This window comes from Parasteatoda tepidariorum, chromosome X2 (genome assembly GCF_043381705.1).
Source record: "Parasteatoda tepidariorum isolate YZ-2023 chromosome X2, CAS_Ptep_4.0, whole genome shotgun sequence".
Taxonomy (NCBI): Eukaryota; Metazoa; Arthropoda; class Arachnida; order Araneae; family Theridiidae; genus Parasteatoda; species Parasteatoda tepidariorum.
This window is the reverse complement of record NC_092215.1, coordinates 55,024,377-55,039,581: the sequence shown is the minus strand read 5'-3', so window position 1 is coordinate 55,039,581 and position 15,205 is coordinate 55,024,377. Positions and strand designations below refer to the sequence as shown.

Sequence of the window (15,205 nt, the reverse complement as noted above, 5' to 3'; positions counted from 1 at the left end):
TATATATATATATATATGGTCCCTCAAACTGTCTTTCAACAACCAGCAGAGCATTTGAATCAGTCTCGTGTTTGTTCAGATTAAAGGTTAATTTATTAATCTATTAATCTATAATTATCCAAATTTTTATTCTGCAATTAAAATCCTGCTCAACAGCTGAGAGGCAGAGCAGAAAAAATAAAAAAGTAATAATTGAGCAAAGAATCCAAAATCGAAGTGTCTCAGAAACTATGAAAATCTTGCAAGCAAGTCCCGATGAACTCTTTAACACTAGAAAGACTGAAACTTAGTAAATACCTATATTGCCCAAAAGCAGTCAAAATGACTGGATTGTGAAAGAATAACTAATGTGTAAAGAAATTTGTTTAAAATTAATTCTCAATATTTTTAATATTATTTACAGTTATATAACAAGTTATTAGTAAATATTAGCAGTAAAAAAAAATGATATGTTCTACGAAAAGTCACAAAATTCTAAGAAATTGTGTCATTATATCCATCATTGTTTTTCTAATTGAAATTAAAAAGCAGTCAAACTGACTTTCTTGGACAATCTAGTGTTACTCACATGCAAAAAGGAAATATAATTGGTCTATAACATAGTTCGTGGGAATAATATGGTTCTCATACTTAATAAAGGGAAAAACTTAAAATGTTACATACTTGAATCTAAATATAGAATGAAAAAGCAAGATGAGAATAATAAAGTGTGTTTAATTTTGAATAATAAATTAAGAAAGAGAATTTCGATAAAGAAATAACATAAAAAGATTTGTTAAAGCTTTTTATGTTACAAATATATTAGTTTAAAATTATTCCTTCTCTTCTCTCGCCATATTGTATTTAAAATTGGATTTTTGATTTATATCTTCTTCTATTTTTATTCATTTATTTTTAACAAATTTTTGATGAAAAAGTATTATTCGATGACACTAAATACTTCAAAAATAAGTAGAAAATGAAGGCAGGGCTGTAATTGAATTAGAATAAGTAGCACTTAACAACTTTCAAAGCTTCAACGGGTATTTTTTCAAAACTAGAAAGCAGCAAATTTACGCAGCGATTAATTTTAAATTGTTAATTTAATACCGTATACTTTCGAGTTTTTAGTTTCGTAAAATTTGAAAAAAAACTGATCTGGGAAAAAATAAAAATTCTCTCAAAAATATATTTTCTAAATAGGGTCTTTTAAAAAATGATGGAAATACCTTTTAACAAATGAGACGATTATTTTGCATGTTTCGAAAGATGATCCGTCTTTAATGATTGGCAGGGAAGTACATTGAAATAGCTCAAAGTGGGGGGGGTGGTAGTGTTTTTTATACATTTCTATATTTAAAAAATTCACCTACAATTTGTAAAAGATCCCTTTACAGTGTTGGTAACTACAGCAACGCAAAATGCTCCCCAAAACACGCGGAATTAGAAGTGTCCTAATAAAACTACTAACTTTAAGGATAATAAGAATAGGAAGAGGGGGGAAATGGAGCATGCGCAGAACTGTAGCAACTCCTTTTCATGCTTGCATGCAAACCTGAAAGCGCCAAAATGTGTTTCGCGAATGGTCTAGTTTCAACACGCAAGTCTCAGTTACTGTTTTTGTTCATATTTCTAAAAATAATAAATAGAAAATTGTTTTATAGAAACAATTTATTATTTGTTTGATTTGATCACGTGTGTAAACTGCAAATCTGGATTTAAAAACCTCCACAAAAAGTAAGTTAATATTATGTTAATTTTAAGCGTTGATTTTTATTTTTTAATTACTATTTAGTCAGTTTACAATTGTTAATTAGTGTTTTTATTCAATAATTATTTTATTGTTATCGCATATAGAGCAAAAACTGAAGAGAAAAAAAATTCTAAAGTGAAAGCTATTGAAAGTTGAACTTAAATGGAATACTTTTGTAACTTATAAATTGTTTTATAAAATTATTTTCTCTTCATATGGCTCATACATTAGGAGTCTTAACATCATAAAAGGGTGTGTCATTATAAAAAGATTCTATGTAGCTATCTTTTCTTTTTTAGATTTAACGCAACTGATTTTCACATTAAAAAAATCTCATAAAATTTTTTTTAATTGAAATAATATAGCAATCTCATTATTTAAATCATTATATAGAGTTCTTGCAGAAAAGATTAAGAAAGGAGTTGGGAAGATAACTTAAACTGATAGAGTTATTAAGGTAGTTATATATTTTTTCAGTGTAGATATAATGAATGAAAAGTTTTTCGAAAGAAATCTGTTTGATTATTATTTGTCTTTAAATAATGATGCATTTATTGAATATCTTTAAAAATGATTTTAAAGAGACACAATTTATACATTAGTCTTTTTATATATGGACTAATGATTCTACAAACTGAAGTTTAAATATCTATTAATTCGTGATAAATGAATTTATTTCAAAAATTTAATTTCTTTGAAAGATTTCACTTGCTGTTAATTTATGTAAATTAACACTTAATTCATGTAAATGCATTTTACATAAATTAAGTGTTATAATATTATCATAAAAATATTTCAGTGTTATAAGTCAGTGTCATATTAATATGTTGTTTTTAATATTTATCACGAACTATTTGCAGCTATCTGGGGCAGGTTAGTTTGCTAAATATCAATATTTCAAATTAAAAAAATTTTTGTAATAAAATTTTTACGAACTAACAGTTTAGTACATCGAGATTGTTAAATTAAAATTTTGAACAGTTTTTAATTGTATTTAATAAATCACTTTTATATAAGTGAAAATTAAAAAAAACGAAAATTGGAAAAAAAAAATTTCTAAGAAATTAAAACAAATTGACAAAACAAACAAAAATTGAAAACTTTATTTATAATTATATAAAGAAAATATCGTAAACAAATTTTATTATATTTCAAATGCCACTATAACATACTTATTTACAAGATGTTAAGGATGAATACTGTCAACAATTCCCACATAGTATGGTATATACATATTTATCAACAAATATTTGAAATAAATAATTATATACCTAATTATCAGTTACTTACAAAACCAACTTAAGAAAAATTTTATGCCCTAATTACTAAATTTTCAATTTCATATTAGTGATTTTTAAAATATTTAATTAAATGGTAAACAATTTTAACGTTTTTTAATATTTAAACTCTGAAAGTTTTATTTTTAAAAAAGTAAACTATTAAATGTCAAAAATTTTATATTTAAGGTTTCTTTCCTCTCATTTTGATAGCTTTACAGATAGATTTGATTGCTCAAATATTATAAATTTAGGGAGAAAATTCATGGTTAAGTGAATCTTTTTTAAAAACGAATATTAATTATAAACAATTTTGGAAATATTTAGCACTGATATAGACAAGACAACAACAACAATCAAACATAAAATTAATGTCTAAAATTACTAAAAATACATTGACCTAAAAAGGAATTGAAAGTAAAATTATACCTTTCAGAAAAAATTTAAATAAGGTAATAATTTTTTAATTAATACTTTACCTAGTACTTTCTTTATATTTTTTAGATAATTTTATCTATAGGAAAAATATTCAATAAACGTATAATAATATTAGTACTCATAATGAATTTAAATAAAATAAAATTTATCCAAATAGAAGTATTCACATTTATTTAACACTGGAAAGACTGAAACTTAGTATATACCTATATTGCCATAAAGCAGTCAAAATGACTGGATTGTGAAAGAATAACTATTGTGTAAAGAAATTTGTTTAAAATTAATTTTTGATATTTTTTACATCATTTACAGTTATATAAAAGTTATTAGTAAATATTAACAGTAAAAAAAAATTATATGTTCTACAAAAAGTCGCAAAATTCTAAGAAATTGTGTCATTATATACATCATTGTTTTTCTAATTTAAATTAAAAAGCAGTCAAAATGACTTCCTTGGACATCTAGTGTTAAGGAAATACTGATAACATAAATCAAAATTGCTTATGAATTATTTTAAGTTATATAAATTTTAAAATTTTGTATGAAATTAAGATAAATAAGGTGAAAATTGTTATTCTTAAATAATAATTACAAGTAAGAAATGTTTACTTCTTTGTATTATATTAAATTTTATTTGTTTTAAATTTATACCATTCATTAGTTAGCGTTAAACCATTGTATTGGTCAATTTTAATTTAATTTTTCTTTCGAACGAAATGCCATCCCTGATATTACTATATTATTATTATTATTATTATTATATATATAGATATATATATAATGAACAAACCAACACAAATAACAAAATAATGGAACATTTCTATACTAATACACTTTTTTATATTTCTCAAGAAACACTTACAGAATCATTTACAAATTTAGTAGTCTTTAGTAGGGTGGAGCAACAAAAAAAAAATTTCAAAATTCGGAAAGCACTACCTCCCGAAAGTTGCATATGGATTAGAAAATAACTCTTGAATTTTTTCAGAATTTTTATGCACCTTCTTCATTCCCCACAAAAGATGATTCCGATCATTGAACAAGAGTTTGTTCTGCTGCAAACACCATTTGATAATAAGTTTAAATGAATTCAAAAAAGATTCGTCAGATGTCATTTCGGATCTCAATTCAGATCAAAAATATTTAATAAATATAAGCCAAGCAGTTTTGCCTGGCAAATAACCACCAAATTGGGTGTCATTAGGATCTGGGAAACTTTCGAATGCCAGATAGCATTCGAAAGTTTCTACACTAGTTGACTACGCTAGTTGATTCGAAAGTTGACTGCGCTAAACGAAACTTTGAGTTTGCATAAGAAACTTAGATCCACCTACCATTTTCAAGGAATAAGCTTCTTTTGATATGCAAGTATATGCTGCAATCTGATTTTATACAAAATGTAAAGCAGTCATCAATGCCATTTGCGTCAAGTTATGGTATATTCTTTAGTTTTCTCACTCTTGTTTGCTTTTAGTTGTAGTTTTATCAGCCTAACAATAGTTTTATTAATGTGAAAAAATTTTTTAAAAATAAACCTTCAGTGTCCGTTAATGAGAAAAGAGAAACATTTCATAACAATTCATAAATAATATTTCAGTAGAAACCCAACGTTTGTAATGTGTTTTATTCTCCTCGGAACACTTTTCAAAAAAAAAAGTTTTTTTTTAAAAAATTTTTTTAATACAATTTTATAATTTTTACAGCTGTCGCAAGGAGTGAAAATATTGCTGAAAGATTCTGGAAAAAATTCACAAGTAATATTCAGTTTAATATACAATTTTTGAATTTGTTTTTATATAAAAAACATTTCAAATATTTGCAGTTTTTTGAAAAAATTCAAATTTTTAAGGCTTTTGCGTAAAATGAAGATGGTGCATAAAAATTTGGAAAAATTCCCTTGTGATTATACTAATGCATATACAACTTTTTGAAGGTAGTGCTTTTTGATTATCGAGAAAAAAAAAATTTTCGCCTCACCTTAGTCTTTAACTTGGCCAAACGATACTGTGAGAGGATACCGTACTCTTTGTTTGCCAAGGTCTTTAGTATATGCCATTTCTCATATTTATCAATAAGTTTAAAACTTTTAGGGGTGTGAGGGACCTGTAATAAATTACAAACGGAAAATAATGTTTTTAAACACCCTATGCTAAGAAATATAGCAATAAGTTGTAACTTGTAACTATTATTTTGGTCATCATGTGTAATAATTGCACAAAATTTCGTGAAAATAGCTTAAATATTTATGGGAATATGNTTGGAGTTTGCATAAGAAACTTAGATCCACCGACCATTTTCATGGAATAAGCTTCTTTTGATATGCAAGTATATGCTGCAATCTGATTTTATACAAAATGTAAAGCAGTCATCAATGCTACTTGTGTCAAGTTATGGTATATTCTTTAGTTTTCTCATTCTTGTTTGCTTTAAGTTGTAGTTTTACCAGCCTAACAATAGTGTTATTAATATGAAAAAAGTTTTTAAAATAAACCTTCAGTGTCCGTTAATGAGGAAAGAGAAAAATGAAACAGAAACATTTCATAACAATTCATGAATCATGTTTCAGTAGAAACCCAACGTTTGTAATGTGCTTTATTCTCCTCTGAACACTATTTTTTTTAAAAAAAGTTTTTTTTTTATTCATTTTTTTTTTACATTTTTTTTTCAACAATTTTATAATTTTTACAGCTGTCGCAAGGAGTGAAAATATAGCTGAAAGATTCTGGAAAAAATTCACAAGTAATATTCAGTTTAATGTACAATTTTTGAGCGGTAATTTGTTTTTATATAAAAAACATTTCAAATATTTACAGTTTTTTGAAAAAATTCAAATTTTTAAGGCTTTTGCGTGAAATGAAGATGGTGCATAAAAATTCGGAAAAATTCACTTGTGATTATACTAATACATATACAACTTTTTGAAGGTAGTGCTTTTTGATTATCGAAAAAAAAATTTTTTTTTCGCCTCACCTTAGTCTTTAGCTTGGCCAAACGATACTGTGAGAGGATACCGTGCTCTTTGTTCGCCAAGGTCTTTAGTATATGCCATTTCTCATATGTATCAATAAGTTTAAAACTTTTAGGGGTGTGACGGACCTGTAATAAATTACAAACGGAAAATAATGTTTTTAATTACCCTATGCTAAAAAATATAGCAATAAGTTGTAACTTGTAACTATTATTTTGGTCATCATATGTAATAATTGCGCAAAATTTCGTGAAAATAGCTTAAATATTTATGGGGATATGGACATTTTTATAAAAAAGGAATTTTTTATAGCTTAAGTTTTTTTTTTTTTTTTTGCTGCAACTTTAACAATACTTAATAAAAGTAAACCAAATTTTTAGTGCTGTTTAAAATTAATTGTAAAATTATTGATTTAAAATTTTAAAAAAATTCGTTGAAAACTGTGTAATATACAAGTAATTAAAGTAGTTCTTTTATACTGCGCATGAGCGGAAAAAATGTAAACATTTTTTCATAATTTTTTAGTGTATTTGGCAATAAATTAAGAGAAAAACTGATTTTAATATCTTAAAAGTTTAAAAAGGGCAAGTAATTTTCTAAGTAGTTTTCGTACTTTTTAAAAGAAACTCAAAATACTGTCCTTAAATATATTTTTTAAAAAAAATTTATTTCTTTTATTTATTCAAAACTATTATGAACTGTAATATGCTTTATAGGTATTATTTCAGTTTATGCAATATATTTTTCATTGATATAGCTATATATTTTAAAACTAATTAACATAATTTTAAAAATACAATAAATTGTAGAAGTTCAATGGATATTGAATAAATATTCAAAACTCAATATCAGCATGGTTATTAATTTTTAATGTACAATAAATGCATTTTCAAACGCGATAATAACATTTGAAGCTATAAGTGTTTTAACTGTTTTTAGAATCATAGATTTTGAACAATTTTAGACAGTTTTTGACAAAAAGTCCCGCGTGTCCTCTTTGAAAGAAGATAAAGACTTCGAAACTCTGCAGTAAATATTAATATATTTGAAATAGATATTTAGATGTGAGATCTTGAAAATAAAGCTAGAAGGAAAAAGTGTTCGCTTTTTTCAATTGTTAATCTGAAAATTTTCAAGTAATGCAACATATATAAGATGGGCTCTCAAAAAAATTTCCAGAGCTCTGATGAGTTCATCCCTGTCATATCTTAAAATAGATAAAAAAGCAAATAAGTAAGAAGATAAACAACGTTAAAAGAAGCATTTTCTAAAAAAGTTATTTTAAGAAGAGCTTCATTTTGAGAGTAAGTAAACTTGTGGTGAAAATATGCCTAAATATCCATTAAAGAAATTGCAAATTTTTAAGGTAATTTATGTGACAAGCAATAAAGAGAAAGCAAAACTACGGTAAAAATAGAAAGATTAATAGGGGTACTAAATAAAATTGAATGTCAGTACGATGAAAGGTCTCCATCTGGGAATAACGTTACACAAATAGAGAAAAAAGTTGAATAACTTCGAAATATTTGAATTAATTCTCTGTTTAATAAATTTTAATGAATTGAATAATTAAAGAATTCAAAATATTTCCCATTTTTTTTAAGTACTAGAGGTCTCCGCCCCCTGCTCGGTGTTGCCAACGCCTTCTATAACTGAAAGCCTCCACGCGGTTTTTCTTATAGGTAGTCCGATCAGACCACTATGAAGGTAAGCCGGTTTACGAAAGAGCCATTTAATACAGGATCTAGTTAAAATAAGCAAGTGGTAGCAAATATATGTCTAAAAATTTTTTTGATTTATGAATATTATTGTCTTATTTACTTGTCAACCATTCCAGATTCAATTCTCAGATGTGTATGATAAATTTCTCTCAAATTACTTTTAAAATAGAATTTGGGTTCATGCGCACAACTGGTTCACTTTTAAAATAGTCTGCGCAGACTACTTATTAAATACCGTGTGGGGGTTTTCTGATGTAGGAGGTGATGTTGTTGCTCGCCGACGTATTTTTTATCAATTGTGAAAAGAAATACGTATTTTTTGTTAATATTTCGGATAAAACAAATACCCAAACTTTTACAATTTAATAATTCCGAAACAAATACAAAATTGGTTAAAAGTGTTCGTATATTCAATCATAAGAGCAACCCCCATTAAATGTTAAAACCCAATTATCTTAGGTTAAGATTGTTATAGTTATAACCGTCGTTGAACAGCTGGACCTGATTTTGAGTTGTTCAATTGACTACTAATGTTCAATTTTGTAGCCTTATAATTTTGAACCCAATCCAGAATACAAGGGAGCTCTTGGATCAAGTATTGGGAGAAATTTGCCTTCGTGGAGGACTTTTTGACGGAACTAACCCACATGTGCGTAGCATGGAGAGGAAAACCACGAAAACCTACCACGGTTTGCCTGACGGCAAGGGGCTCTAACCCATGATTCTTCTACCACTGTGGATATTTTACGTCAGCACTATGGTTGATGCGAACCGGGTGCGGAATTCATATCAACCAGCCATTGCTGGGATTCGAACCTGGCTCACCTATTGGAAGGCGAACCCACTATCCCCTGAGCCACCACGGCTCATCTTAGGTTAAGAGTAAAGATCCAATCAAAACTAAAATATCTTAAACCAGTCCTAAATTATAAAAGGGAGCACAATGATCGACCCACATTTAACCCCACTGGTCAAAGGTTAAATGTGGTTAATGTTAAAAGTTTAATGTCAAACTCCTTAATGAGGTTTTTCTCACAGTTTGACTGGAAGCATAAATATCGTCCCCACAAATTGTAAGCTAGGTAGAACAAGAAATATACTTAATTTTAAATCTCTACTTTATGTTTAAAAAGAAGGCAATCAAACAGAAATAAAATAAATATTGAATTAAATAAGTTTCGTAGCTCAATTTATATTTTTTAATTTAAGACTTAACATTACACAATTAAAAACATATTTTTAAAGGCGAACTTTAGTTTGTGTAGATGAAAAGCAACATTGAACTCGTAAAAATCTTTATTAATTGTAAAAAATTACAGACGATATCGAAACGCGCGAACATTGGAGTTTTCGAAAGCAAAAATATTTAATGTGTGGTGTAAAGGCGGGTGACTTGGTGTAAACTTTTTTCATTTTCGTTATTTAGAGCTTTCATACACCCTTTATATTGTCTATGAAAGCTCGATTTGGTGTTAACTTAAAAGAGTTCCTTCACACCATTTCTAGGATTGCTCAACATCAAATTCGGAAAGGTAGAACATCAGTTTTTACAGCGTACTATTACAGGGTGTGTCGCGTTTTTAAAAAGTTCTTGAATGTGCTTATTTTTTATTTACGTTTTTTAAAAGCCCCTAAAGGTGCTTTTTTATTCGGGGTTTGTAAAAAGTGCTTAATTTTCTATCTTTTAAAAGGAGACTTTTTTATTTGCCGCGTGATTGTCGTTCTAAATTTCAACCAAGAAAGAAAATCATGATTTTTCTCTGCTATATTTATCAGAAACTAGTTATTTTATCATGATTATGTATAGTTTTTGAATTTTATTGATTTTATGTTTATAAATTAGGAACTTTAAACTATAAAAATAATAATTTTTATTACTACACAGATCCTAATTATGATTTTTTTTCTTTGTTTTTTTGGAAAGTGGTTAAAAATATTTTTGAATGCTTAAAAAGTATTTAAAAAGTGCTTATTTTTTGTTGAAAAATCTGGCTATGCACCCCGAATTAGTTTTTCCTTTACATCGAAAAATCCGTAATATCGACACTATAAATTATTTAACTCAATTATAATTAATATAATTTAAATTATTAAAAATAATTCGTATTGTGAACAAATTGAGATCTCGTGCTCATTCTAAGTTGTAAGAATAAATAACCGCAAAAGAAAAAAAAAATTATATCTTTGTCATAAAATAACTTCAAAGCTAACGACCGCACCAATAATAAAAGAAAATTCTATTTAATATTTATTTTTATGAACTGTAAAGCCATTTCCGCTACAAGCCGCCGTGAGCCAAGAGAAGTTTAGCAAGGCTTTAATTTTTCAAAAACATATAAATAATCAAAATTAATTTTAATTTAATTTTTATTTCTCAATATTATAATTATATTATTATATCGCATGCAATATTAAGATTTATTATCGCCTCCGTTCTTCTTAACGTTCGTTCCTAGATATGTCTCCAATACAACAACAGCCTTGAAGAAAGGAACAGGTTATTGGCCCAGCAGGTTACGTTAATCTTTCGTCACGTTGCATATCTATTTTGAAAGTTGTATATGACACCAATTTCAATGCTATCAAATAATCATCCTATTTAAAATTCAATTTTCAGAATCCGACAAAAGGATGTCTATTTTTAGATGTGCATTGTTTTATTATAACTAGTTCTTTTTTGTCTCTCGCATACTTTATTCGAGTAAATTATAACGAATATTTTCTCTTCTTAATAATTGGATTTCCTTATTTGCAATGACTTTCTTTTATTTGACTTAATAAAAAGATATTTTTGCCAATCTCATACATATAAGGGTTTGTTTTTTGTGAATGTGTCCTGATTTTGAGAATTTTAACGTCGTGTTCTGTTCTTGATTTTACGAACTTAAAATAAGTATTCAATTTCGCTCATTCGGCCGCAGAGATGTTTTTGTAAGAGGGAAAAAATAAGGCCCTGTTTTCTTTGGAAAATCCCTCCAAAATAGAAACAAAAGTACAATAATAATAAGTAAATAAAATAAGTAGTAAAAAACTTTCATTAGAGAAATATAGTTTTATTATTAACTGAACCTATTTTATATTGCTCTATCTTTTTTTTGGAATGAAACCCTAAACAACCGTGTTTTTTTTTTTTTGCCGTTACAATAAAAAGTTTATTTAAAGCTTTGATGGTTACAAAAAAAAAAAAACATTTTATATGAACAATGAAATTTTTTAATTGTTTTATCAGTAACAATATTAAAATTAGCTTTTATATCAGGCAGTTAAGATCTCTGGTCTACAGCGACTTCTATTTTTTGCATAGTTTTTGGCGTATGCATAAGTTGAAATTGCATAAAATAATCTTAATTATGGTTTTTGAAGAATAATTGTTCTAAACTTTGAGAATGGGGTGACTATCAGAGAAAAATAATTTTTGAATTTGGTTATTTTATATTGAATTTTCAAGTTTTATGAAAATTATTGATGCGATTGTTTGTACATGTTTATCCATTTTATAATTTATTTAATGTATTGCTATTGGAAAATCTATAAACATTTTTTTAAATTTTGCGTTTCCCTTTTTCATTGGCATTTTATTTAAGCAATTTCATAAAAATAACCGAAATATTCAATAAATAATATTATTAAAATAAATTTATTGAAAATTAATATCATCTTGAATTTAAGATACAAGTTTTAAAATTTTTTGTTTGTTTAGCTCTTGCGATAAAATATTACTCAATCTACAACTCATCTTCTTTAACAAAATAATCTTAAATTTACTTTTTAAAAAAATGAAAAATATCTTTTTTTTTGTTATTTTCTTTAATTTGTTTTATTAAATTTGTTTTATTAATTTTTAATTTATTTCAAGCTGTATCTCATAACCATAAATTACGAAAATGCTAAATATAATATTTTTTACTTATTTAGATCAAAATAAATACAAAATACTGAAAAAAGTCTAAAATATAAATCTAATGGAAAATTTGCTTCAAAGGGTCGTCGATATTTTAAGTTACGAAATCAGACCCAAAAACCTATTTTCTCTGCATAAACTTACCTTTTTTTTTATTATTTTTTTTTAAACAGATTTGATTTTTTACTCATAAAATAAAGGAGGTAACTGCAATCTGGGAAATATGACCCCTATAGCTTGGTCAGGAGAACAGTCCAAATTTTGGATCCCTTAATGTTAAATTTACTTTTTGTGTATCATATTTCGAGAACTTTTTTAGCAAATTGAATAATGTTTGCACACAATTATAAAATTCGTTTATCCAAAGATAATTCCATTTGAAATAAATTGGTAATCTCTACTAAAAATCTAATTTTAATCAATCGGCAAGTAAAATAAATATCATGAAGACTGATGAAAAATAATAAAATAATTCCACCTCCATCTTGAATTTCAAGTCAAATTTTTAATTTTAATTTTCTCGATGTTTTTAAATTTTTTGATGATAGAATATCATACATCTCCATGAAGCCTTGCAAAAAAGATTAATAAAGCTTTATTAGTCCAGATGAAACAAAGTATGATAATTTTAAGAAATCGAATTTAGTAACAAATTATGTTATATATTATGTCGTAATCACTATTTCTAACAATATTATTGTCATATGTTATAAAATAATTTTTTAAAGAAATTGAATATAGTCGTCATAGTGGACTTATTGTTACATCCGCAGATAACTCAATATAACGGGGTTCGACAGTATTTATTATTTTTTTCAAACTCAATCTATTTCAGATTTAAGTGTAGCTAAACATAAACCTTGAAAATAAGTGTTGAAGAACAAAGCTATTTTTTGCTTAATAGATGTCGACTTATTGTTTTATACCGAACAATTAGTTCCGGAAGTGGTTAATCATTCTCTCAAGGTCAAATAACTTTTGCACTAGAAACTTGCTTATCGAATTAGATTCATTTAAAAATATTCTATTCGAAAATTTGAAGAATGAAATACAGTTGAGTCCTGATTATCCGAGTTAATGTGGACCACGACTAACTATGATAACCGAAAAACTCGGTTATAGCGAAGAGTATAAGAAAGGAAAGAAAAGGAGTGAATATAAATGTAATATATTTAACAAATACAAAATTTATACGGGTACACCACATGCAATTAATATTATAATTAAAAAGAATTATTATAATTGTATTATATATTTATATAATTGCAATTATAAAAGTTACGATTCATATAATTATATTATATTTAAGACACTTAAAGAACATACTTAACGAGAATTAGAGTTTTTACTTAAAAAAAAATCTTTGCGGCAATGCTTTGCCATTTTTTAGGTTTAACAGGAGCGCTGGTGTCGCCTCTTCTTGTTGTTCTATATATTCAGCAGCATTTTCGATAGCTTTTAATCCATCTTTATGAGAGATTTTTATATGTTGATTTTCATCGTCGCTGTCTTCATCATCTTAGCTAGATTCATTTTCATTATTGACGATATTTACGGTAATCTCGTGTTGTTCGTCAGCTTGTTTTCCTGGGTGATTGGAGGATTGGAGAATTTTTTTTGGTGGTAGTTTTAAAAATAAAAAATTAACTAGAAAGAAAAATCCTTGAAATATTTAATAGCTCGGTTAAAGCGGAAACGTGGATAATCGGGACTCTACTGTACAACGAAAGCAACGAAAGATAATAAGAATTTATTGGCTCATTCTTAAAAAACTAGGTTCATTGATTAATAAATATTTATTATCATAATAAATTATTAAAAATAGATTAAAATGATGGATTAATTTGGAAGCATTCGTAGTCCACGGGGAGGCCCACGCAATTTCGTTACAAGCAATCGATCTGAAACATTGTGTATCAAACCCCTGTTCAATAAAAGCGTTTTTGTTTCCAACCGAACTGAATTATCGAAGAAATTCTAAATACGCTTAGTTAATTTTCACAAATAAACTAAAATATTTTCTTCCTACAAAATTTTTGAATGGTAGTTAAACATTTATCTGTTTTTAGATTTTTTATTAGATATCTTTACTTTTGTACAATTTACGTTATAAGAAATTTTTATCAGCAATGAAATCGGTATTCATAATAATAATAATTAAAATTTTTAAAAAATTACATTTCTCTGCAAGCACCGATTTCATGGTCATAAATAAAACTTGAGAAACGAAATGGTTGTAATCAATTTAGCACTAAACAGTTAGTAAATAAAAAAAGCAAATGACCATTAAAAAATTTTAATGCGGCGAAAAAATTTTCAAGGATGAAAAAAAAAACATTTTTTCTCTTAATTTTTGTAAAAAAGACTTTATGTATTTTTTATTAAGATTTAAAACTGTTTTGGGACTAACTCAATAGCTTCGGGTTTTTGCCCTCGTGAGGCAGAGCATCATAGGCAGACTATCTGGCCAAAAGTATCCGGGCACCCGGTTGTTTTTTGGTGGGGGTGTTTTTCGTGGTTTGGCCTATGTCCGTTAGTTCCTGTGGTTGGAAACATGAACTCTGAGATGTATGTGGATATTCTTGACAATGCTGCACTCCCAACTCTATGGAAATATTTCGGGGAATGCTCATTACCCTTCCAGCTGGATAACTGCTCCATTTCACACATCAAGGCTTGCACAAACGTGGTTTAACGAAATGGGTTTTCAAAAACTGGACTTGCCTTCTCTGAGCCCCGCTCTAAATCCCATAGAACACCTTTGGGACGAATTCGAGAGCAGATTACGTAACCAGCCAAATCGACCCTCCTCATTACAAGCAAGCACCTTCAGCTGTGATGGAAGCCTGGAAGTCAATTCCTATGGTCACTGATCAAAAACTGATGGAAAGTCTTCCCAGGCGTGTGCAAGCTGTCATCGATGCAAAAGGGGACCAACATCCTATTAATATGTGCCTCAGGACTCTCACCACTGGGTGTCCGGATACTTTTGACCTGATAGTGAATACCATAGGCCGAATGTGTGTTGTATTTTTTTTTTAAAAAAAGGCTTTTGTTCCTACTAACATTATAAAGAGATCTTATAATAATAATGACAAAACGGTCATAGAAATTTAATTCATTTTCCACATAACTTACGCTGTGTTGAGTAGAAACGATAGTTTTTTG

General features: G+C 27.3%; 1 protein-coding gene across 2 annotated transcripts in view; it reads left to right on the top strand.

Moving 5' to 3' along the window:
- Nucleotides 1-15,205, top strand: part of LOC107441411 (serine-rich adhesin for platelets) — a 65,069-nt gene that overhangs the window by 21,633 nt on the left and 28,231 nt on the right. Inside the window, exon 1 of one of the 2 annotated variants that reach the window (XM_016054667.4) lies at nt 1,544-1,716. The exons of the other annotated variant lie outside the window; for it this stretch is intronic. The gene's annotated coding sequence lies outside the window, so the exon portion shown is untranslated. Of the gene's footprint in view, nt 1-1,543; nt 1,717-15,205 lie in introns of those variants that run through there. 2 annotated transcript variants of the gene reach the window in all.